Below are 23,459 nucleotides of genomic sequence, written 5' to 3'. Positions count from 1 at the left end.
TTATTTTTGTTTTCTTGTTTTGAGACAGGGTCTTACGCTTGTTTTGCATGACGTAGAATTCAATATGTAGCCCAAACTAGACCTGATCTTGCAGAAGTCCTCCTGAGTCAGATTTGGAAGTACTGGGATTGCAGACAGAAGTCACCATGCCATGATAAGTCAATGTTTTGGCTAAATTTAATGTGTATTAGAGCCAGGATTAACTAGAACACTTAAGCATAAAATAGAAACCCAATTTTCATTCTACTGAACAGAAGGGGTTTGCAACCCCATAAGAGCAACAATACCAACCAACCAGAGCTCCCAGAGTCTAAACCACCATCCAAAGAGTACGCATGGACAGACCCATGGTTCCAGCTGCATATGTAGCAGAGGATGGCCTTGTTGGGCACCAATGGGAGGAGAAGCCCTTGGTCCTACCAATACTCGATCCCCTAGTGTAGGTGAATGTCAGGGCAGGAAGGCGGGAAGGGGTGGGTGGATGGGTGGGGTATCACCCTCATAGAAGAAGGAGGGGAATGGTATAGGGAGCTTATGGATGGGAAATCAGGAAAGGGGATAACATTTGAAATGTAAATAAAAAATATCCAATTAAAAAAAGAAGAAAGGATTACCAAGAGCCAAATTTAATAACGCTAAAGTATAAGCAGAATGGGCATTGCAATAAATTCCATGAATGGTCAATCAAAATATAGGCTTTTTCCTTACTGCAGCCACTTAATTCTCCCTCCTGGGACTGTCTGGTTAAGTTGCACACATCGGTCTAAACAGGCCACGGGCATTAATTAAGATTTAGGTCAAGGTCTCTGACACCACCAGTGATTTATTTTCTGAGACAAAGGAAGACCAATCCTTCTCTGTGGCTGGAGAAGAATAGCATTCCTTTCTATTGTAATCACGCTTCATCAAGGAAATGTTGGAAATCTAGGTGGGGCAGTGTGGGGTGTCTGCAAAAGTGATTATAAGGTTGAACTTTTGAAATATACAGCCAGCACAAATATGGTTTAACAATTTTTACTGTTGGAAAACATCTCAGAGAAAGGACATTTGACTGATCTCCCAGTGCTGTTGTCTCCTTACTGAAGGAACAGACCGTGCCTACCCTAGTCAGAGATTTCCCCCACCAATGACTGGCATCCAGACCTTCTGATCTTTCTTCATAAATGCTACACTGTCGTTAGATTTACAGTAAACTACAATTAGCAAGTTGCTCTGCTTCTCTTAGAGGGTTTCCCGTGGAAAGTCTTATGATGATTCTAGTCTGAGTTTTAACTCTCCCCAGGAGACCAAACTCAACTCCATCTATGGCAATATGATTTGAGGAGCGTATGATACCCACTGAACCAATGACTCACTAGAATTCTGTAATGTAACTACTAACTCTTTTGGCATCATCCTCACATGAATCCCACAGAGCAGTGGGAGTTTGGTATCTCTGTCAGAATTCTCAGTAATTCAGGAAGCTCCTCAGCTTGGCTTCTCCAAGGGCTTTTCCCAAGTGTGGTCAGGGGCAGTAAATGCTGCCTCTCGGGGGTGTGTATTCCCAAGTATTTTGGTGAGACAGTCAAGGTGTTAGCCAAGGGGAAGCCTTGAGTGCAATGGTTTTGTGCTCAGCCTGGCACTAAGCTCTTCCCCTCTGGTCATTGGTCCTTCGTGAATGTTTGCACTTTATGAGGGAGAGGCAGATAGGGATGGAGGTGAGCCAGAAGCCTAAATATATAATTGACAAAGCAATGAAGATCTGTCATGAACATAATGGATCGAGCAACACTTTTTATTCTTCTGATTCTTCATTAGTACATAAGAGTTGTCTGTGGAGGGCTGGCCAGATGGCTCAGTTGGTAAAAGCACTTAGCACCATGCCTGATGAACTGGTTCAAGTCTCAAACCTCAATGGTAAAAGGAAAAAATTGACACCCGGAAGCTTCTCTGTGACTTCCACACACATTATGGCATGTGTACATGTTTTCGTGAGAGAACAGACACACTTAATGGATACAATTCTTTTTAAGAGCGGTGAATGTTGAAAGTCTACTAGACCAAAGTGTTCTCTTTATTCATGAACCACACAGCAGACACTACAGCCTGGGTACATATCAACACTACAGCAAATGTGTCCAGGAGTTTTCCAACTCATATCCATTCGAAAAAGTCGATGCTGGTGGTCATCATATCTGCGTTGGGCTCACCAGTGCTCAGAAGCCCAGGACATGCTTGGTGACCAGTGGCTGATTCACAAGTTGGTCTGTGGACAGCAGCTCCAGACATCACGTGTCTTTGTTTACTGAGGCTGAGCTGAGTTGAACTGAATGATGTAAACCTATTTGGGCTTCATCTTGTTTGCAGTGACCTCTGATGCAATTTCCATCCTCTCTCTCTCTCTCTCTCTCTCTCTCTCTCTCTCTCTCTCTCTCTCTCTTTCTCTCTCGTCAAATACTTGTATCCCTTTCTTGTATCCCTGGTTGGCCTGAAACTTACTATATAACTAAGAATGACTCTGAACTTGCATATTAACTCATATTCAAAACTACCCAGTGTGGTAGGCCTTGTTACGTCGTCCTCTGCAGATGAAAGACTGACTTGCTCCAGGGAGCATGGCAGCAGTTACTCTAGTTCCCATGATTCTGTCTATTTCCTGAGCCTCAGCCATCATGTCTCAATGTATGCTGCTGCCAATTGCTTCCTGACTGTCCCCATGCTGCAAAGAAAGGGGTCTCCTCAGGTAGAAGGCACCTTGTTGCTTCTCATGAAGCTTAGAAAATGTTTTCACTTCCTGTTCTACTTTGGCAATTATTGGCTACCAAATGAACAAGAGAAGCAAACAACAAAGACTTACTGAGACTTACTATAAAGGCTTAACAGTTCTTAACATGTGCAGTGGTTTGAATAGGGATGGCCCCTATAGGCTCATGTATTTGAATGTTTGGTTCCCAGTTGATGGTGGTTGGAGTAGGCATGGACTTGTTGTGGGAACTGTGTCACTGGGGACAGGGTTTGAGATTTCAAAAGTCCATGCCAAGTCTAGCCTCTCTTTCTCTCTTTCTCTGTTTCTTTCTTTCTCTTCCCCTCCCCCCTCAGGCCCTTCCAAACACACACACACACACACACACGCACACACACACACACACACACACACACCTGCTTGCCTGCCTGTAGATCAGGATGTAGCTCTCAGTTACTTCTGTAGCATCCTGCCTTCCCTACTGCCATTGCTCTCACCATGGTGATAATGGACTAACCCCCTACAACTGTAAGCCAGCGTCCAGTGAAATGCTTTCTTTTATAAAAGTTGCTTTGGCTGTCATGTCTCTTCACAGCAACAGAATTGGCTAAGAAAACACAAAAATTTACTACTTCTCTATTCCCCTCAACCACAGATTCTCAGATGCACATAAATAAGTGTGCCAATATACACACGTCAATGTAATATTAAGGAATGCCTGAGTCTGCTGTTAATAATGAAAATGACAAATTCCTTGAAAAATTTTGAACATTGACAAGGTCTGTGGCATAAAATCAGCCTGTATAGGGATCCCATCCCACTTTTAAAAATTTCTGGGTCTACATTTTGTTAGACCTTAATTGCATAAAGTGACAGATGTAAAAGATCATTAAAAATAACTGGCCTCATGGGGCTGGAGAGATGGCCCAGTAGGTCAGAGGACATGTTCTAATAAAAGACCCAAGTTTGGTTCCAGTAGTCAAGGACCTCACGGCGATCCATAATTCCAGTTCTTGAGTATCCAACCCCTTCTTCTGACCATCACAGGCACCAGGTGCATCAATGGTGGGGATGCATTCATACTGGCAAAAGTCTCATAACCATAAAATAAATAACTAGCATAAAAAGAAACTGGCATCATACTGGGTGTTTTGCTGGGTTGGCTGACTTAAACTTGGCACTCAACCCTTTGTAACACTGTCCTCTACTGCTTTTAAAAGTAGGATACTACTCCAGAGTGAAGAGCAAAAGTATAGCTTACTGATGGGCACTAGCGTCTGCATTTTGAACTTTGGTATCTGCATTTCACACTCATGATTTCTAAAGGAAGAAGCCCACACCAGGCTGAGGAGTGCTAGGGTCAAGTCACACTGCTATGCTACTCAGAAGAAAAAAAAACATCAGTAGAGAGAAAACAGGAGACAGAGAGGTCTAGCACCTCTCTAAGTATTTGGGGAATACTTTCAAGGGTGCTAAGTGATGAACGGTGACTCTGAAACTCAGCTCAGGAGATGGAGTCCTCTGCTAAATCATCCCTGCAGGAAACCAGGAAGGCCAGAGCTCGAGTGCTAGGCAGGTTCGGAGTAAGAGGCTGCATGAAACGTTGCTAACGTCTTCCGAAAGTCAAAGCAGGCAGCCAACAATATTTTCTCTGCAAAATGTTCAGTCCAAAGATACTCTGTGCTGAAACTTTGTTTATCTACCAAGTTGTTCTCCAAACACCAGAACAGGGCCACATTGCTTCTCCGGCGGAAAAGTCTAACTTTGACAACAGTGTACACAATTGGACGGAGAGGTCTTCTCATCTTTCTGCCAGTGCCTGGTCCCCTGCCCTCCAGACCCCACCTCTGTCTTCCTGTATCCTCACAAGCTCCCCCTATAGGTCACACAGCTCTGCTCATGCCCTCATTTCTATCCTCCCTTCATGATTTCCTCTTTGAGTCCTGTTGTAGCAAGGCCACCTTGGACTGTTTCTTATGGACAGAGAGCTCTCTTTCCTGTCTCAGAGACCTAGTTTCAGACACTCACTCACTCACTAACTTGCTCCTTCATTCATTCACTCCAGCACTTTCTATATGTTGATATAGGAAGGAAAAAAGGATAGGAACCTATAGCCATGGAGCTGACAGCTCAGAGGAAACAGACTGTAGGTGCCTACTGTGTCCCATGCTGGGAAAGAAAGGTTACCAGAGGAGTGTGTGATGGGACAACAAGAGCACTGTGACAGAAAGCTGCTGCTGCAAGGTGAACTGGAGCTAGAGTCGAAGGAACAAGGGATATACTATATATGCCTTGTAGCTGTTTCCCAAGTGTCTTTCCGGGTAGAGATGTCTTAGGGTGTCTACTGCTGCCGTAAAACACCAGGACCAGAAGCAACTTGGAGAGGAAAGGGTTCATTCCCACTCACCCTTCCACATCTTACTCCATCATTGAGAAAAGTCAGGGCAGGAACTTAAACAGTGCAGGATTTGGGAGTCCGGAGCTGGTGCTTCCTGGCTTGCTCCCCATGGTTTGCTCGACCTGCTTTCTTATAGTACCCAACACCACTGGTGCCGAGGTAGCACTGCCCACAGTGAGCCGGAGCCTCCCACACCAATCATCGATTAAGAGGGGCACCATAGGGGTTGGGGATTTAGCTCAGTGGTAGAGCGCTTGCCTAGGAAGCACAAGACCCTGGGTTCGGTCCCCAGCTCCGAAAAAAAGAACAAAAAAAAAAAAAAAAAAAGAGGGGCACCATAGACGTGCCCACAGTTGAATCAAGGGTGGGCATTTTCTCAAATTGATGTTCTTCTCAGATGCCTCTAGCTTTTTTTTTATTTGTGACACTAACAAATAAACAACAAAATGACAACCAAACACCCTATCAAACAAAACCAGGTTGGACAAGAGCGGACCAAGCATGAGTGCTAACATCCTACCTAACTGCGTACATTCTTGGCCCCTGTCGAGAATGCCAAAGGGGCTGCTTAGCTCTTTAAAAATAAGTTATTTATAATAGAAATCTGGGACTGTGAGCAAAATTTCAAGGAAAGTAGAGAGAGGTCCACACGTTTCCGCCCTACTTATGTATACTTCCCCACTGTCAGCATCCCACACCACAGACTCATTGACCTACATCGATAAATAATTAGTGAACGATTTACACTCAACGTTGGGGACTCCAGTTTTTACAGGTGTAGAATGTCAAACCTCTGTGTCTGTAGCATCATATGAAGCCATTGCTGTGTTCTAAAGTCCTCATCCTTCTCCTCACTAGCCATTATCAGCCAATGAGTTTTCATCTCTCTCTGTGGTTTCCCGTTTCCCAGAAGGCCCCATATTTGGAGTCACACAGTACAGGGCTTCCTCAGTTTAGTTTCTCTCACTTAGCAGTATACTTAGGTGTGTCTTAAATGTGAATTTTGTCTCATCGAAGTGTGTTCTCTGCACCACCACTCAAACTGGAGAGGTTCTTGAGAGTAGGGGTTACGTATTGGAAATGATTAGCAGTCCATCATAACCTTGATTTCTTTACTAAAATTCCACTCTGAAGTGTGCCAGTGTGCATTTCAACCCCTGTGGTCTTCCCAGTCCTGATTGAAACCTTGGGGTGAAGCACCACTTGGCTTCCCATCGCTGTAACAAAAGGCAGTTAACCAGACAGAAAGAAAGGTTTATTTGGGTTCAGGTTTCAGAGCTCTCAGTTCTTGTGATGGTTAATCTTCACCAGCAACTTGACCGGATTTAGAATCATCTACTAGGCAAGTCTTTGTGTGTGCCTATAACCTATCTTAGGATGTACCTATGATATATCTAGCATGTGCTTATGATACATCCCCATTTGGGACAGTGACATATCTGAGCATGTGCCTGTGATGTATTGTTTTGTATGCCTATGACATATCTAAGTGTAGGCTGTGATACATCTTTGTGTACACCCATGATAGGCCTTAGCTTGTGCCTCTGATACAGCTTTGCATGAGCCTGTTGTGTGTCTTTGTGGGTACCTGTGAGTTTGCCTGTGAGAGTCTTTTCTGAGTTTAGCTAAGGAGAAAAGATGCAACGGGAATGCAGGTGGGTGGCACATCCTGCAGACTGAGGTACTGGACTGAACAGGAAGGGAGACCAGGAGGAAGGCAGCTGAGATCACCATTGACCTCTGATTCCTGACTGCAGAGACAACGTGAGCAGCCACATTGTGTTGACCAGCCACATCATGCCGCTGCCTCCTCTACTAGAACCGCATTTGATGGCAAACCTCCTTCACCCTGATGGCCTGCACCCTCTCTTGAACCATAAGATTTTTGTCAATTATTCTATCACAGCAATCAGAACCAGCACCACCCATGCTAAGTCGCTCTGCTGCTTTGGGCCATGACAAGGCTGCATCTAGAAGCGGGAGCATGTGGCAAGGAAAACCACCAACCTCACGGTCAGGGAACAAAAGGAATGCCTGGGGTCCCCATCTCCCCATCACAGACAGGCTTCCAGTGACCTGATTCCCTCTGATAACCCTCACCCCCTGCAGGTTCCACCTTCTCAGTGGCACAATGAGTGCCTTTAACACAGGGACCTTTGGGGTCAGTATCTAAATTAGAGCAGATGCCTCTGATCAACACATCCCTTAAGGAAGGGTTGACCCTTTATTCTATTTCCACGCCCATGGCCATGTGTGTCATTTCACAGCAGGGCAGCACAGACACATTCCTTGTAAGCAAATCAATTCCCAGTTCTGAAGAGCATGGGCTAATGTCTCGATTTCTGATGCCTGGTCTCTTTTTTCCGAGTGCGTGCACACACACACACACACACACACACACACACACACACACACACACACCGTAATGAGGCTAATAAAATAAATAGCCATGCAGAGAAACCTGTATACACTCTCAGTCATGTGTCTCCTGAGAGCAGTCACCTCTGAGGTGGTTCTCTTAACTGGCTGGGCCATTAAAAAAAAAAAAATAGAGACATCGTGCAGAACATAAAATTGGTATTCATAGATGACTCTGACCATTTCAATTTAAATACAGTTGCATGTAATTTCTTCACGCCCATGGTTCCCAACAGCTGAGCTGTATGTTCCAGTACCACTGAGAGTTATGTAATGGACACTATGTTGTGTGTAGGTGTTAGAATGTGTTTCACATGATCGTGTCCCTTAGATCTGTTGTCCCTGATAGATAGTAAAGTCTGCAAAGTCGGGGAAAAAAATGTCTGCTCCTTTTCTTAAAATAATCTGTTTTGACAGGGAAGATTTAAATTTGATTGACATTAGCTGAATTCATAGTACTTTTGGAGGTGTGAAATTTACTATAAATATGTCAATTACTTTTTCTTGGACTTTCTATTCTGTCTCCATATATGATCTGCTTGAGGCTGTGGCTTGTCTGCGAACTTATGCTGAATTCTCAGGACCTAGAACATTATTTGAATCATATTAGATCCTCAACAATTGTAAAAATAATTACCAAGTTTCTGAAAAGCAGGACAATATCTGAGATTGGTCATCTTATACATCAACTTGATTAAGCCAAAGCCACACTGATAAATTTTTATTGGATATTTTTTATTTACATTTCAAATGTTATCCCCTTTCCTGGTTTCCTGTCCATACACCCCCCTATCCCATACCCCCTCCCCCTGCTTCTATGTGGGTGTTCCCCCACCTGCCCACCTACCCCTGCCTACCTCCCTGCCTTGTCATTCCCCTACACTGGGGTATCAAACCTTGGCAGAACCAAGAGCTTCTCCTCTCACTGATGCCCAACAAGGCCATTGTTTGATACATATGCCACTGGACCCAGGGGTCTGCCCATGTGTACTATCTGGATGGTGGTTTAGTCCCTGGGAGCTCTGGTTGGTTGGTTGGTATTGTTCTTATGGGGTTGCAAACCATCCTTTTTCTAACTCCTCCATTGGGGACCCTGTTCTCAGCTCAATGGTTGGCTGAGAGCATCTGCCTCTGTATTCGTCATGCTCTGGCAGAGCCTCTCAGGAGACAGCTATATCAGGCTGCGATCAGCAAACACTTCTTGGCATCAGTAATATTGTCTGGTTTTGGTGGCTGTTTATGGGATGGATCCCATTCTTGTAAGATTTACATTGAAATCATTAGATTGTGAATATATTAAAATAGTTATCCATAATGTAGGGGTGTTGGAGGGGCTCATTTGGTCAGTTGAAGACCTTACTAGGCAAAGGCCTTCTCTTTCCTGAGTATGAAGGCCTCGGACTGAAATGCAGCATCCTACTGGTTTGAAGCCTGTTGGCCCTATACTAAAGGAAACCCCTCTCTCCACACACCCATACTGTGTACATACAAGATGGTCCTCAATTTACAAAGGCTCAAATTAAGACGTTCCAACTTTCTGATGGTCTAAAGGTGATACCCAGTAGAAACCACACTTGGGGTTTTGAGAATGGATGCTGTGCCTGGATGTGTTTGGATCTGCTCTCATGATGCTGGGCAGTAGCAGTGAGCCACAACTTGCAGTCAGTCCATGGCTATGGCTGGCTGAAGCTGTGTCCCTTGGTGTGACCCGAGGCTCTGGCTTACCACTCTGCTTCCCAGGGCCACACAGAACCACCCACAGTCTCGCTTCCTCTACATGTTTCCTCTCGCTGCAAATAAGGCTGTGGGTGGGGAATTCAGAGTCATGGAAAGTAGGCAGGAGGTTATTAGAGGTTCTCAGGCCATACGGTTGGATGATAGTGCGATAGCAGAGCAGCCTCCTGAGCGGCAGGGATAGGCAATTGCAGAGAACGCATCAATGGGAAACTCCCAAGTGGGCGCCTTAAGAGATCTGGCTTTCCCTAGCATCAAGCAAAGGGACCAGCACTTCTGACCTGATCTGCTGCTCTGCGGCCTGGGCTTCATAAGGAACGGATTTAAACTACATGGGTCTCTTCACTGAGGGTTTATGGGTTTTGTGTGATAGGGAAGTGGATGAGAAAAAAAAAGCAAAAGCTGTAATTTCCGCAAACCTGCACAGGTTGGGCAGGGTGCAATCTTTATCTTTCTCACATTCTTGGGGTATCTTTATCTCTCCCTTCTTCCTCCTCCCATTTTAAGTCTCATCTCTCCTTTGAAAACTCCTTCCTCTGGCCTTTTGCTTTCTAATACATCCATTCCTGATGTCTAATTAAAGTGTTCATTCCCTCCCGTCCCCAACTCCTCTCCCTCTTTTCCTCCACAGGATCTCATTATGAAGCTCAGGCTGCCACCCAGCTCTCTGCTTTCTCCCTCTCCAGTACAAGATGACGGATGTGCTGCTCCATTTGGCTTTTAAAACTTGTCTTTAACTTCAGGTTAAGCCGTACAACCCTACATCCCTGCTGACAGTATTTTACGCCCGCGAGGGAGAAATTTGAGAGTCATTGTGCCTTCTTGTCATCCTAACTCGGAGCCTGCGTACTTGCCAGTTGCTTAATACTGTAAATTCATAAAGTCAATAGACTGTCATGAGTTCATCACTAGAATGCTGCTGTGAACATTAACCATGAAGCAATCATCAGTCAATCAATCAATCAATCAATCAATCAAAAACTCAAAAACTCTCTCTGTGTCTCTGTCTCTGTCTCTGTCTCTGTTTCTCTCTCTCTCTCTCTCTCTCTCTCTCCCCCCCAGATGTAAATGTATTGTCTAGTCTATCATTTATCTATCTATCTGTGTATCTATTTATCTATCATACATACACACACAGAAAGAGAGGGGGGAGGGGGGAGGGTAGACACGTGCGTTTTGGATAAGGCCAAACAGACCATGCTACTATGCATTGAAAATTGTTACTGAGGCTAAAATCAGTGGAACAAAGGAACGACATGGTCAAAAATAATTTTTATGTGACTCAATTGGATTAAGATCCAAGCTACCATCTTATAGCATATAAAACAATGCTATGTTCCATACTCTAGAAATGTGGTTCAAGTGATTTGTGGAAGAGACCCATCTGCAAAGGAAAGGTAGCATTTGGAGCAGAATGTGTCCTTTTGGAGAAATGTGTCATGCATGACACAAGGAGCTTTTCCTGAGGTTGTTCATATGGTCTTTCTCCAGGATGACATTAGACCAGTGATGAGTACCACCCACCCCTACCCACGACTGCAGCCCTTGATAGATCAGAGAGATCTCAAAACCAAAATGCTTCAGGTCAAGGGAGTTGGCCATTGGGTAACAGTCATGTGCTGAATAGTATTTGTCAGTGATGGGCTATCTATACAACCCTGTCCCATCGCATCAGGTGGAGCTGAAAAAGTCCTGCCTCTGGTTAGATCACAGTCACTAGGTCATTCTACACCACGTTGTTCATCTGTGCACAGAGATATTGAGTGAGCCAGCTACCAATCACATCCAAGCCTGGTATACCCAACCTGAGTGCACTATGTGGCACTTGATCATAACGAGTCACTTGCTGCTGGTTTAGACAATTACTATCCTGTACATTTTTATCATTGGAGGGCTCCTTGTTACAACATAAGTTAACTGCAAAATGTTCTACCACATGACCCCAGCAGCAGCCTTCCTTCTTCCCTGCAACCCCTTGATGCAATCTCTAGTGCTTGCTGTAATCCTGTGTTGGTTTGTGCATCATGGCTGCAGGAACAAGAGGCTGTGCCACACAGATAGCCTCCATAGCCTACAGCAGTGGGTCTCAACCTTCCCAATGCTGTGACCCTTTAATACAGTTCTTCACGTTGTGGTAATCCCCAACCATAAAATTCTTTTTGTTGCTACTTCATAACTGCAATTTTGCTACTGCTATGAATCGTATTGTAAATATCTGATATGCAGGATACCTGATATGTTGTGCGACCCTGTGAAGGGGTTGTTTGACCTGCCTCCAAAGGGGTTATGACCCATAGGTTGAGAACTTCTGCCTACAGCAACCTAAATGCTGCCCCTTTGCCCATTCCAGGTCAATCTTGTTTTTTCCCTCTCTTCTGTATGCTCTCACCTTTTAACAGTGGATCTCTCTTCCCGGAGCCTTGTGTGGCTGATCCCTCTGCCCTCTGACTGCCACCTGAACCCTTCCTCTTCACCCAGTTTTTCAGCTCCATGCTCTTTATGGGTCCTTACTGATTCCAAGACAGGCTCAGTTTCCCCACAATATATTCTGGCCTTCAGCACATTTTGGGGTTCAGGACACAAGACTCCAAAAAATGTGACTGTAGAAATCCACCAAAATATACCATCTAAAATATGCCTATGACATGTCTATTTTGAGAGGTTATTTCAAGAAATCACAGATATGGAAGCATTGACACTTGCTTGTTCATATAAAAAACTACATGTTTTTTGGTTTTTTTTAATCTCATATGTAAGTGTGTCTCATTGTCTGCACCAGGAAAATGATTAAGTCAATAGAGACTCTAATCTGTGAAGAAGGTGTTAGGTACATCTGAGTTAACATTACCTTCCTCTCCTTAATGGCATTCTCCTGGACCTCAAGCAATATTCAAGCTTTTCTCTTCATTGCTGTGTATTGTCCCAGCATCTGCTAGAAATCCAGACCCCTAGATTCCTTCCTGCAGTTAAGGATTAGACATGGGCCTCAGTCACCTGTCTGATGCTTTGAGTCGTCTAGTTTTATGTAACATATAATTACATTTATTTTTCTCTGGCTAACAGGCCAAGTGAATTCACAGATGATCCAGGAAAGGAACTTTGAAGTAGAGAAAAAAGCAACTCTTCCTTCCTTGTATTAATTCATGTCCACGTCTCTCCTGCAGTGTAAGCTTGTTCCCATCTAGGTTCTGACTTAAAATATGGCTGACAGTGTGAGCACTCTCTAGTTAGTTGTTAAATAAATTAACTTAGTGATGACACATGGTGGGACTCTCTCAGTCATAATTTCTTGCTCTCCAGAGCGACTGAAAATGTCATAGACACAAATGACTGTAATCTATGCTTAAAGGACTGAAATAATCGTTATCTCCTCCAGGGTAAGTTCTGGGACCACAGCAGGAGGCGAGGAGTCCTGTACATACATACCAAGAAGCAATGAAAGAGGATGGTTTAAACAGTAGAAATCATCAGCCTCTTACATGACCTCGAAACAGACTTGGGGGCTGCTCCAGGTCAAACTACCTCCAGGGTAGGCAGAACCCTCCCCTTCCACTGTTAAGGGGTGTTAACTGGAGACACGTCCGTCCGGATGTCTGACACCAACACAGGAAGTAAACATCTCAATGCATTCCAGCCCTACCCTCACCCCAAGCCACAGCAAGTGGCTGGCACTCACCAGAAGGCAGAAGAACCACAATGGATAGACCATCTTGTGACCCTGGCCGCCTTGATCTCTCCTGGGTAGGCAGGGATGGGAACTGCTCCCTCTGTGTCCTTATGCTTGGCTCTCTGCAGCTCCCCTGTTTGCATCTAAGGGCAGCTGACAGCTCTTCTCTACTGAGCAACCGCATGTGTGGGGTTTTCCTTCCGGTTGCTGAGAAGCAATGTTGTCTCAATTCACTTCCGCTCTGCTCTGTACTGCCACCACCACCGACACCACCACCATCTCCTCCTACCCCCTCCCCTTCCCCCTTCCCTTCCTCCCCCTCCTCTTCCTCCTCCTCTTCTTCCCCTTCCTCCTCTTTCTCTTCTCCCTCCTCATTCTTGTTCTTCTCTTTCTCTGTCAGACTCTCTGATTAGCTGGAGATATTTTGTACTTTTGAGTAAGGCTAATTTTTTTTTCTGTAATCTCTTTTGTGGTTTAAAAGCAGGAGTGATCTTAATGGTGAGTTTAAATTCACTGGAAATGGCCTTTTGGGACAGCATTGCAGGAAAATATAGGCTAATTAAAAAGCCATGGGGTTTGGAATTTTTTTTATATGGACTACATTTGTTCTGAAGGTTTGTCCTATAAATTGATGCGGAACATTCTGACATATAGTAAGTATAGAGTTTGTGGAGTACAATAGGTAACGACCTAGAGACTATATCCTCACTGGAGAATCTCCAACTTATAATGTAGTAAGAATAAACACTTGAACCAGTGGGAGGCAAGTTGAAACTACCTTGTCCGAACCCCCTCTTCTCTTCTCTCCGTTTGAGGGGCAGGGAAGTGAGCCATCAGATCAGAGTTATGTTCTATGTTGCACACTTTGGAGCCTCAACGTCCTCCTCTGAACAATGGGAAACATCATGGAGTATCCTGAGTATTGGATGGACCAGCGTCTGGCATAAAATAAGAACAATGTGAGTGCTGGATGTTCTTATCAGGGTCAATTCTGTATCTTTCAACCTAGGTTTTCATTTTCTTCTTTCCCTTCCTGTTTCCTATTCCTGAGAGTTGGCTAGGGAATTACTTGGGAAGATAGCGGATTGAAAGAAAAGAGAGGGGATATTTGAACAGTGCTCCTAAACACCCAATGATGCCTGGTGTTCCTCCTCAGTGCTAGGCTACTACAGTGAGAATTACCACCATGAGGAGGGACTGCCCACCTTCCCTCTTCATGAGATTCCAATGACAAGCCAAAGTTTACCCGAGCGAACCAGGGAGTTTATTTCAGTTACTTACAGAGCATGGATGATGGGTGGGGGACGGGCACGTGGGTGAGCTTAAAGCAGCCACACTGGAAGGTCTGTCCCCAACATGGATGATGGCCATCCCAGGGTTGTGTAGATACAGTCCCGGACCCTAGTCCTTCTCTACCTGCATGTATGATCTAGCCCCTCCTTGAGACCTTTGGAACCTTATGCAATTGGGACTGAATTTCACGAAACTGATTGGAAGAAGTGGCTATTTACTCAAGAGGGTCCCATGACCCCCCACACCTTCTATGGGGGAACCTCAGTAGTCAACCAGACCAGCCGTGATGATCTTTTGTGAGCAGGCCCAGCTGCACTCCTGAGGATGGTCCCAATTTGGCTTAGAGGATCATCCTAGACAACACTGGTTCCTTATCAAGACAAAGGAAACCCCACTATATGCTCTGACTTGAATCCAGAGCCTTAAACATATTGATCTACCTCCACACTGCACTCTCCCTCATATTTTGTTTTAATTTCTGTACCGTTCCACTGAAATTCAGATCGATGTCATTTATCCTAAAATAACTGAGATATTCTACCTCACTGAAGATATTCTACCCATAAACAGACACCACTTGGGGGAAATAGAGAAATACTACTCTGCTCAAGACTTGAAGAGCGACTTATAAACACACCAATACCTAAGGTCTCCACCTAGTCTACCACGTGTCTGAAGTGAACCAGGTAACTCCCTCCTACGAATCATTCTTGAACACATGCTATGTATCCAGCCTTCGTCTGGGCTCTGAGTAGATTACTCACCTGATGAATTTGTTGTTGTTTAATAGTACAAAATTTTCATAATGAACTGGTGGGGCAAAAGAAAAGGCCTGTGCATATTTTGTCTAGCTATCCCTGTGTGCATTTCTTGTTATTAAAGGATTACTTCTTCAATGGACATTTAATCATGATGTATAATTTAAATGTCTGAACATTAGGATATAATTTACAGATTTTTAGTTTATCAAATGTCATCAGAGTCTCTACACTAGATATGCCAGAAAGATGTGGGCAGCTTGTGCATAAAATATTGGGTTTCATAGCTTACGCATTGATCCTTCTGTATATCTTGAGGTTCTCTATGTTGAGATGTGTGTGCATGGAGAATGTAAATGCCTGTATGCATGCATGAGTGCATATGTGTGCACGCATGCACATGTATGTTCGGGCGTTCTTCCTCATAAGTACATATGTGGAGGCCAGAGATTGAAGTTGAGTATGTCCCTTTATCATTTTCCTCGTATGCTTTGAGGCAGGGTCTCTCACTGAACCTATTGTTCACTGATTCAGCTAGACTGGCCAGACAGCAAGGCCCTGGCATCCTCTTGCCCACCCTTCAGCATCAATGCTCCAGATACGCACTGTCATATCTGGGGGCTTATGTGGGTGCTGGGAATCTGACCATGACTCATCACATTTGCCTGACAAGCACTTTCTCCACTGAGGTCTTCAGACTGGAGAGAGAGCATGCTTCTTTACAAACAACTGATAACCGAGATTTTGTCCAAAAACATCAGAATTACTTTAGAAAAACAAGTTTTCCACAGTTGATAAGATATAGGATTTCTGTGTGTAGTTTCTTCCTTGGGTTCTTGGATTTCTCCTCCTCCTCCTCCTCCTCTTCCTCCTCCTCCTCCTCTTCCTCCTCCTCTTCTTCCTCCTCCTCCTTTTGTTTTTGTTTTGTTCTGTTTCTTTTCTGTTTGTTTAGTGGCAGGTAATACTGCTTGTCAAAAATGTTTACGAACTATGGATGGGTCTCACAAAAAAACAAGCAAGCAATTTCTACACTCGATGTGATGAAGACCGTGTTTACGTTTCCATCCGTGTTCGAGCACTCTCCCTGGCTGTTTTAATTGACTTCTTGGGGCTGTCCCATTGGCTGAAATCTCACAAAATGGTTTACAACTCTGCTAAGCAGCATCGAACCCCAGACAGCTGCTCCGACTTTGTCATGGATGTTTGGTCTAAGGGACAAATGTTGTTTGGAATGAGGAGGAAGGGAACAGAGATAAGTACTTGAGATAAAAGGGCCGACTGAGGTGTACGTGTGTAGGTGTCATGTGTCTGTGTATGTGTGTATGCACGTATGAGTCCCATTCATTTGGCTCCTTTTCTTCCACAACTGAAAACATTACCATCCACTGGGAATCAGGTCCCCGCTGAAGAATTCAAATAAGTATGCTCAAGCATTGTTTCAGCAAGTTTGCTAACAATGAAGTTCTCCATCATTTTCTTACCAGATCCCTGCTGAGGCATGGGAAACACTGTGGTGTTGTTCCTTTTTAGTGGGGGAGAACTAAATTCGAAATCTAGCTTCTTCTCTGCTTATTCAATGCCCATGTGTACCTGCACGCTCCATGGTGCTTCCCTGAGCTTTTGTGATGCCTTAGTCCACTAGGCACTGATTCTTCCTCAGTGGAGACATAGCTTAGTGAGATTAAACCTTTCCCCAAAAGAGATCATGACTCAGCAAGGTCATGGTCTGGAATGTGCTGCTGCAAATTTGTATATTAGAAACTTAATCCTCAACTTCACAGAGTGTGGGTCATTTGGAGGTAGTTGAGATTAGATGAGGCTTTGAGGAAGGGGCCCCTTTGATGGTGTTAACGACTTCATAAAAACAGGAGAGATCCAGGCTCACACTGGGTTGGTTCTGCTTTCCACAGCAATAAGCTCCAGCAAGTTAGGAAGCTGTAGGAAGGCCTTCCCCATAAACCAAAAGAAGCTGGTGCTCAGACTTTAGACTTTCCAATTGTAGATTCACTGGCCAAATCAACTTCTATTCTATATAAATATTGTCTATGGCTTGGGAGAACTTCACTGTTTCTTGAATTATACTATTCATTGCTACCTATGGGGTTGGAGCCCAGGGTCAGTCCATGTATAGTCTTTGGGTAGTGGCTTAGTCCCTGGAAGCTCTGGTTGCTTGGCATTGTTGTTCATAAGGGGTCATGAGCCCCTTCAAGCTCTTCCAGTCCTTTCTCTGATTCCTTCAACGGGGGTCCCGTTCTCAGTTCAGTGGTTTAATGATGGCATTCGCCTCTGTATTTGCTGTATTCTGGCTGTGTCTCTCAGGAGGGATCTACATCCGGTTCCTGTCAGCCTGCACTTCTTTGCTTCATCCATCTTACCTAATTTGGTGGCTGTAGATGTATGGGCCACGTGGGGCAGGCTCTGAATGGGCGTTCCTTCTTGAATTATACTAATCACTCTGCCTAGTCCATACTCCTTTCAACCGTAGCATCAAATATCACTACTTAAGGAGGGTATCAGTGGTCACCATTTTCAGAAACGGTCACCTCCCTCCTAAGTGACATTAGCAAAGATGAAACTGTCCTGGCTTAGAGGCCAGAGTGTGAGGAAGCAAGGGAACAAAGAAGAGCAGAAGGGAGAATGACGTCTTTATAAAAGACAATGGGTGGGGGTCTAAAGGATTCTGATTTGTTGAAAGCACTTCTCTTTTCATTCGGGCATCTAGCAAACACTAATTTCTGTGTAACTTGTATTTTGCTTTAATATCTCCCTGCATTTTTTGTTTCTTTAAACAACAACAACATTGCATTAACATGATAAGAAGATGATATGAACATTTTCATTCTAAAATTAGCCTTTGCTAGGTGCAATTCTACTTTGCATAATATATGCAAAGTGAATATAATGACGTAGGTACAGATATTTGTGTGGGATTTGAAAGCCAACTACTGATGGACAGGTCTTCTCCAGTGAACTGCAAGTCCAGCATTTTAAACTTATCAACACTTTAAATTTTCTTAAAAATCACTTTACTGAACAGTAATCTTTTTTTGATTTCTGAGAAAGTAATAAATGCCAAAATCTTGTTACTGCTGATTTTTCTGTAATTCTTAAATCGAATTTTAAGCCTCACACTGAATAAATTCCTCTTGCAACGAGCTAAGCAGGTAAAGCAAGTTTCAGTTCTACTGACCATCAGACCTAATTTCAGTTCTCTTGTGCCTTTTGCCAACAAACCCTGCTTTCTGTTTCAGATGCCATCTACTGGGACCCTCCCCAAGTATTTATAGAAGCATATGCAGCATTGTGAATTTACGGTCGTGCATGTACAGCCTCGTGCATGCACAGTGTCAATGTCCAGTCTTGCCCTTGAAGCACCGTGCAAACAGAGCATGGAAATGAAACTGTTGCACCTGATTTCTGAGAGAAGGGAACCAGTGGCCACTCTGGTTTTACTGGTAGTCACCTGAAAGCAACTCAGTTTAGCAGAGGCCAAAGCTGTGTAGCTGCTCTCACAGGCTAGAAAGGTTGAGTTCCTCTGTTTGCTTGGCCTCTGCTCATTTGTCTCCTGAATATTCAGAACCCAAGATTGCTGTCCATCTGTGTCAGCTCTGAAAAGAGATTCCCAGATCCAGCACTGCAGGTTACCCTTGTCTGATAGAGCCATTTGTTAGATGTTCCTTTTTTTGCCTATTTGACTATGCAACTAAAAATAAGTCAAATCGCACCTCTCTGCCACACACATCTGCCATCCCCAGTTGCCACCTCAGACACCAAAAGGGACTGCCAGGTGCTGTGCTCGACACACATGTCCACTTTCCCCTTCATTCCCCCCCCCTTTCCGGTAGACACGTTCATTCCTCCAACTCCGCCATCGCCATCCCATGAGAAATGATTACTGCTTTTAGATTGAGATATTTTTAACTAATAACCCCAGTCGCATCTGTTTATTGTTTAGCTTGCATGGAATGATTTAGAAGAAGATAATAGCAATTTCAATGGAATCCCACCTATTCTTTTCTGTCTGTCACTTCCCTGTCAGAGAAACAAAGCTCTTTGTCTCCATCCTCCCTGTCTGCATCCCTCTCTGGCTGGCTTTGTCTTCTTGCCTCCCTTGACACTCAGTTTTCTGTACCTCTGCTTCTTCCCTTCCGTTCCCCTCCTCCCCTCCCCCTGCATTCATTTCATCATGATCCAGGCCTCTAACCCCTGGTTCTTCCCCCATCTGCTTCCTAATTTCATCCTTGGTAATCCAGATGGTGGATATACTAGAGGCTAGTTTATGTTTATTCTATACTGTAAGTGGCTGGGATGGAGGATGTCTCTGTGGTTAAAGACTTGCCTACCATTCATGAGACACCCCACCTCACCCCACCCCCAGTCTAATTCCTAGCACTGGAATGAAAAGGAAAGGCCAATCACCACTCTCCCCTCATAACTGCTTTCTTTGATGGATACCTGCAAGCCTTGGTCCTCTCCCCCATGGGCCAGTAAAGGCCCTTCCTTTGCCTGTTGCCTAAGTTTCACTGTTAGGCCCAACATATGTATTCATTCTCCTGCACTTGGTGTGTGTGTGTGGGGGGGGGGGTGCCTATCTGATCCAGACCAGAAAAAAGCCTCTCTGCGTGTGTACTCTCACTCACACCCTTGCCCTACATTTAAACTCAGCTGCAAAACCCTGCATGCCAGTGAGCTGGGCAAGGAAAGGCACTGGAAATACAAGCCTAATTTAAATTCATACATGCTCATAATAATAAATAAAAGGTTTTTCCAGTTGCTTTGTCAAAAGGTAAATAAAGCTCAAACCATATTAACCCCTTAGGCTTCTCTATGGCCACCTCTGCCAATATTCACTTCAGACTTGCATGGCTTGGACCATTAGTTGATTCTCAACTGTGATGGCCACCTTCTAATGCCCATACTGAGAAGGTCATGCAATAGGTACAAGGACCTGAATAATTGCATTTCTTTAAGCTTCATTTGTTGAAAGGCACCTTTCATTGTGATTGTACTAAGTAAGGTTTGTCATGGACGGTGATTAAGACATGAAGGTGTCACCCCGTGACTGTTCTTGTGCTCATATAAAAGAGTTCCAGGGGAGCATATTTGCGCCAACTGGTGGCCACACCACTGGAGAGTATCATCTATGACACCAGGAGTCTCTCCAGAGCAGCCAGCATCAAGACCATGAAGTTCCCATTGTTTATAAGCCATCTTGTCTAAGCTATTGGTGCAGCTTGACCTGACAACAGGCCTTCGGGAGACATTCACTGATGGAGCATCTCCAAAGTGTTCGATATTCCTAGACATTGCCTGCCATACCCTCTTTAAAGACATCTACCAAGCCCTTACTCCATTAAAAAATGAAATAGAAATGACTCAGCCCCTCAAGACCCATGTTGCTTGCTTTGGTTCTCACCAGCCATGTCCAAGGAACACACTGTTCTCATGTATTCTGGGACTTCCCATGATTATAGCAGGACGTAGAAAACCCTCTATCCTTCTCTGTCTAAGGCAACATGGCCATATCCTTCAACATCGCATGTCCTGAAGAATTATCTTTCCCCCCATAGCTATCATTTCATTTATCATGAAATGTCACAATGGTACCTTGGTCTCCTGGGTTACAAGGCTTCTAAGGCCAAGAAACTCTTGTCTGTTCATCTTGCTGACTGAATAACATTTCACAGTGAAGTCCTTGGATGTCACCTCATCAGATCCTGATCAGCTTTAGAGCCCCTGGCTGACCCGTGGAACTGCTGGATCACATTGTGTCAGGGACAGGGTACTCTTGGACAGTTCCCATGTGTTGGAGAACATGTCTATGGAGTCTAGTGAATATTTGATAAGTAGAACTATAATTGAAACTACTAAGATTCCCATTAAAAATCTGCCCCCTTTTCTCTTGTCTGGGGTAGTAGCTTATCAGGTGACAGACCCAGATAATTGGCTCTGCCTAGATCAAAGTGACTTAGGGGGAAACAGCTTTGCATTATTCTCTGGGTCAAGCAAAGTTCCCATTGTCCTGTCCAAATGCCAAATTGCATTTAGGGTCACTCAGAGTCCGGAAGATGGTTGACTGTGATAAGGACTCAGACATTCTTGCTCAAGTGGGAAACTGGTATTCGTGAGCATACTCTACATTTTTAGCTCAGCAAAGCCATGTCCTTAAGTAGTTCACAAGGGTCTTCTAATGAGCCATCCAGCTCTCTTTACTGTGCTTATCAGCAATGGGGATAACTCTGTTCGGTTAATAGTCCTTTCGTGACTCTGGGTGGACTGTGAATAGGCCTTAGAGAGCTTTTCAGTTGTAGGAGAGGCCAGTGAACAACTGTGAGGATGGATAAGGCTTGGCCACAGCATCTCTAATGCCTTTTGAAGTATCCCTTTAATGTTGGTCTCTATCATCATCGCCATGAGATGTGTTGTAAAATGTACTATGTCAAGAAACATTATAAACTTAGGTTATGTGAAAGACCTGGGAGAACACAAAGGATACTTAAAAGACTGGTTTGTTAGCAAAAGGGCAAATTATTTTAAAAGCCAATACTGAGTCAACACACCTACCTCTGGCTATATAATCAAAGGACTTGACATCCCTAGATTAAAGAGTCATGTGCGCTCCCAAACTCATGTAATATAATTCACAGTAGCCAAAGTATAGGGCCTTCCTAAGAGTCATCAATGGGTGAACACATGGAGGAAACGTCGTACCTATTCACTGTGCAGTAGTAACGAACCTAGAAGAAGGAGTCTTTCTTTTGTGATGACATAGATGGAGAACATTATGACAGTAAAATAAGCCAGGCATAGGTAAAAAAAAAAACAAACCCATTCTCATTTATATGTATTGAACTTGGAGGAACAAAGTCAAATGGTGTTTATCAGGGCTAGGGGTGTTGTCCAAAGGCCAGAAAGTCATAGACAGGAAAAACAAGTAAATATAGTAAAATGCAAGGTAATGAATATGGTAACTGAGTTGATATCATTCCCCACAATGGTGTACACCATACTATCACTGTGTACCCCTATAATTATATATGGCTGTCATTAGTCACATATAATGACAAAATAAAAGAATGAGTACATGTAACAAGAGTATATAATATAGTAGAACCACACATAGATGTTGTGAATACATACTATAGACCTGAGAGGTGGATCAGGAGAAGGGGACAGCAGGAGTGACTTGCTGTCACTCTGAGTTATTCCTTTGTCTAATAGTTGAGACCTGGACATCAATACAGAATGGCTCTTAAGCCACCTCCTAGATGGCTCATCTGCCGCAGCAGCAGAGCAGAGCATGAGAGGCCATCGATTTTGTTTTAGTCTGAATTACATATTCTTTAATATCTTCATTATTTATTCATCTCTCAAATAACATAGTCTTAATGATGAAACCACAAAGCCTTCATCATCCAAAAAAAGATGCTATACTCAACATTACATCAAAGTATACATTCCTTTAGACATTTCTCTGTGTGTATTCAGTGTGATCTAATAGAATATTTTGCTTTTTAATGCTCCTATATCGAGTTACCATAAACAGCAGCTTAAAACAATGCACACTCATCATCTTATATTTCTGAGGGTTAGAAGTCCAACACAGATCTAACTGAGTAAAGTTAGGGTGTGGACATGGCCGGGCTCCCTCTAGATGGGAATCTTTTCAATCCTCTTTTTCCACATTCCTTGGCTCAATGTCACCTTCCTCCTCCTTTATAGCCTCTAGCCTCTATGTTGCCTCTCACACCACCTTTTGCTGGCCACATCTCCTCTTTACTACAGCTGGGAAAATTTTAATTGTATTTTAAGGACCTATGCAATCATACCAGGCTAACATGAACAGCAGAGATGCCCATCTCCAGGTCTCTAGTTTAGTTACAACTGCAAAGTCTCATCGTGGAAGGTCACACATTTGCATGTTATAGGGATCAGGACATGGACACACTTATGGCCATCGTTCTGCCTGTCACATGTGGAGACAAGACAAGGAATATTTTTGGAGATTAGGTGAATTACCCAAGTTACAAAGCTGATAAACGCATTTGTTAAACTCAAGCGGTGTAATCAGACTCTTAACCAATGCCAATTTCTGGTAAAAGAAGAATGTTCGAGAAGAGAGCAGAGGGTTCGGATGAACTTAAACCAAGCCTTCCAGATGTAAACACTTGGTTCCAGCTGCAGACTCTATCATCTTAACTATTTCTCAACAGCGGTCCTCTGTGGAAGTACAATAGAAGACTTCCTATATCTAAGGCCACTTATGATACTTCTCACAGCCCTCCCAGCTCCCCCCACTGCCTCTCCTCATCCCTTGCCCTGCCTCTTGATGCCTACCAATTGCACCTTCATGGGATCCTGGACTGTGCTGCCATTCATGTCTACGGCCTAGATGAGAGGATCTGGTTTAGTCTGCTCGTGGGTAAAAGTCCTGAATATTCTTGCTGTGTGGAATTAGTCCACTGGGTT

General features: G+C 44.0%; 1 protein-coding gene across 1 annotated transcript in view; it reads right to left on the bottom strand.

Moving 5' to 3' along the window:
- Nedd9 (neural precursor cell expressed, developmentally down-regulated 9) overlaps positions 1-13,089 on the bottom strand; it is a 178,250-nt gene extending 165,161 nt beyond the window's left edge. The window contains exon 1 of the mRNA XM_006253786.5: positions 12,949-13,089. The gene's annotated coding sequence lies outside the window, so the exon portion shown is untranslated. The remainder of the gene's footprint in view (positions 1-12,948) is intronic.
- Between the last annotated feature and the right edge of the window lie 10,370 nt (positions 13,090-23,459).

This window comes from Rattus norvegicus, chromosome 17, assembly GCF_036323735.1.
Source record: "Rattus norvegicus strain BN/NHsdMcwi chromosome 17, GRCr8, whole genome shotgun sequence".
Taxonomy (NCBI): domain Eukaryota; kingdom Metazoa; phylum Chordata; class Mammalia; order Rodentia; family Muridae; genus Rattus; species Rattus norvegicus.
The sequence above is the reverse complement of the archived record's forward strand: the minus strand, read 5'-3'. Positions and strand labels throughout refer to the sequence as shown.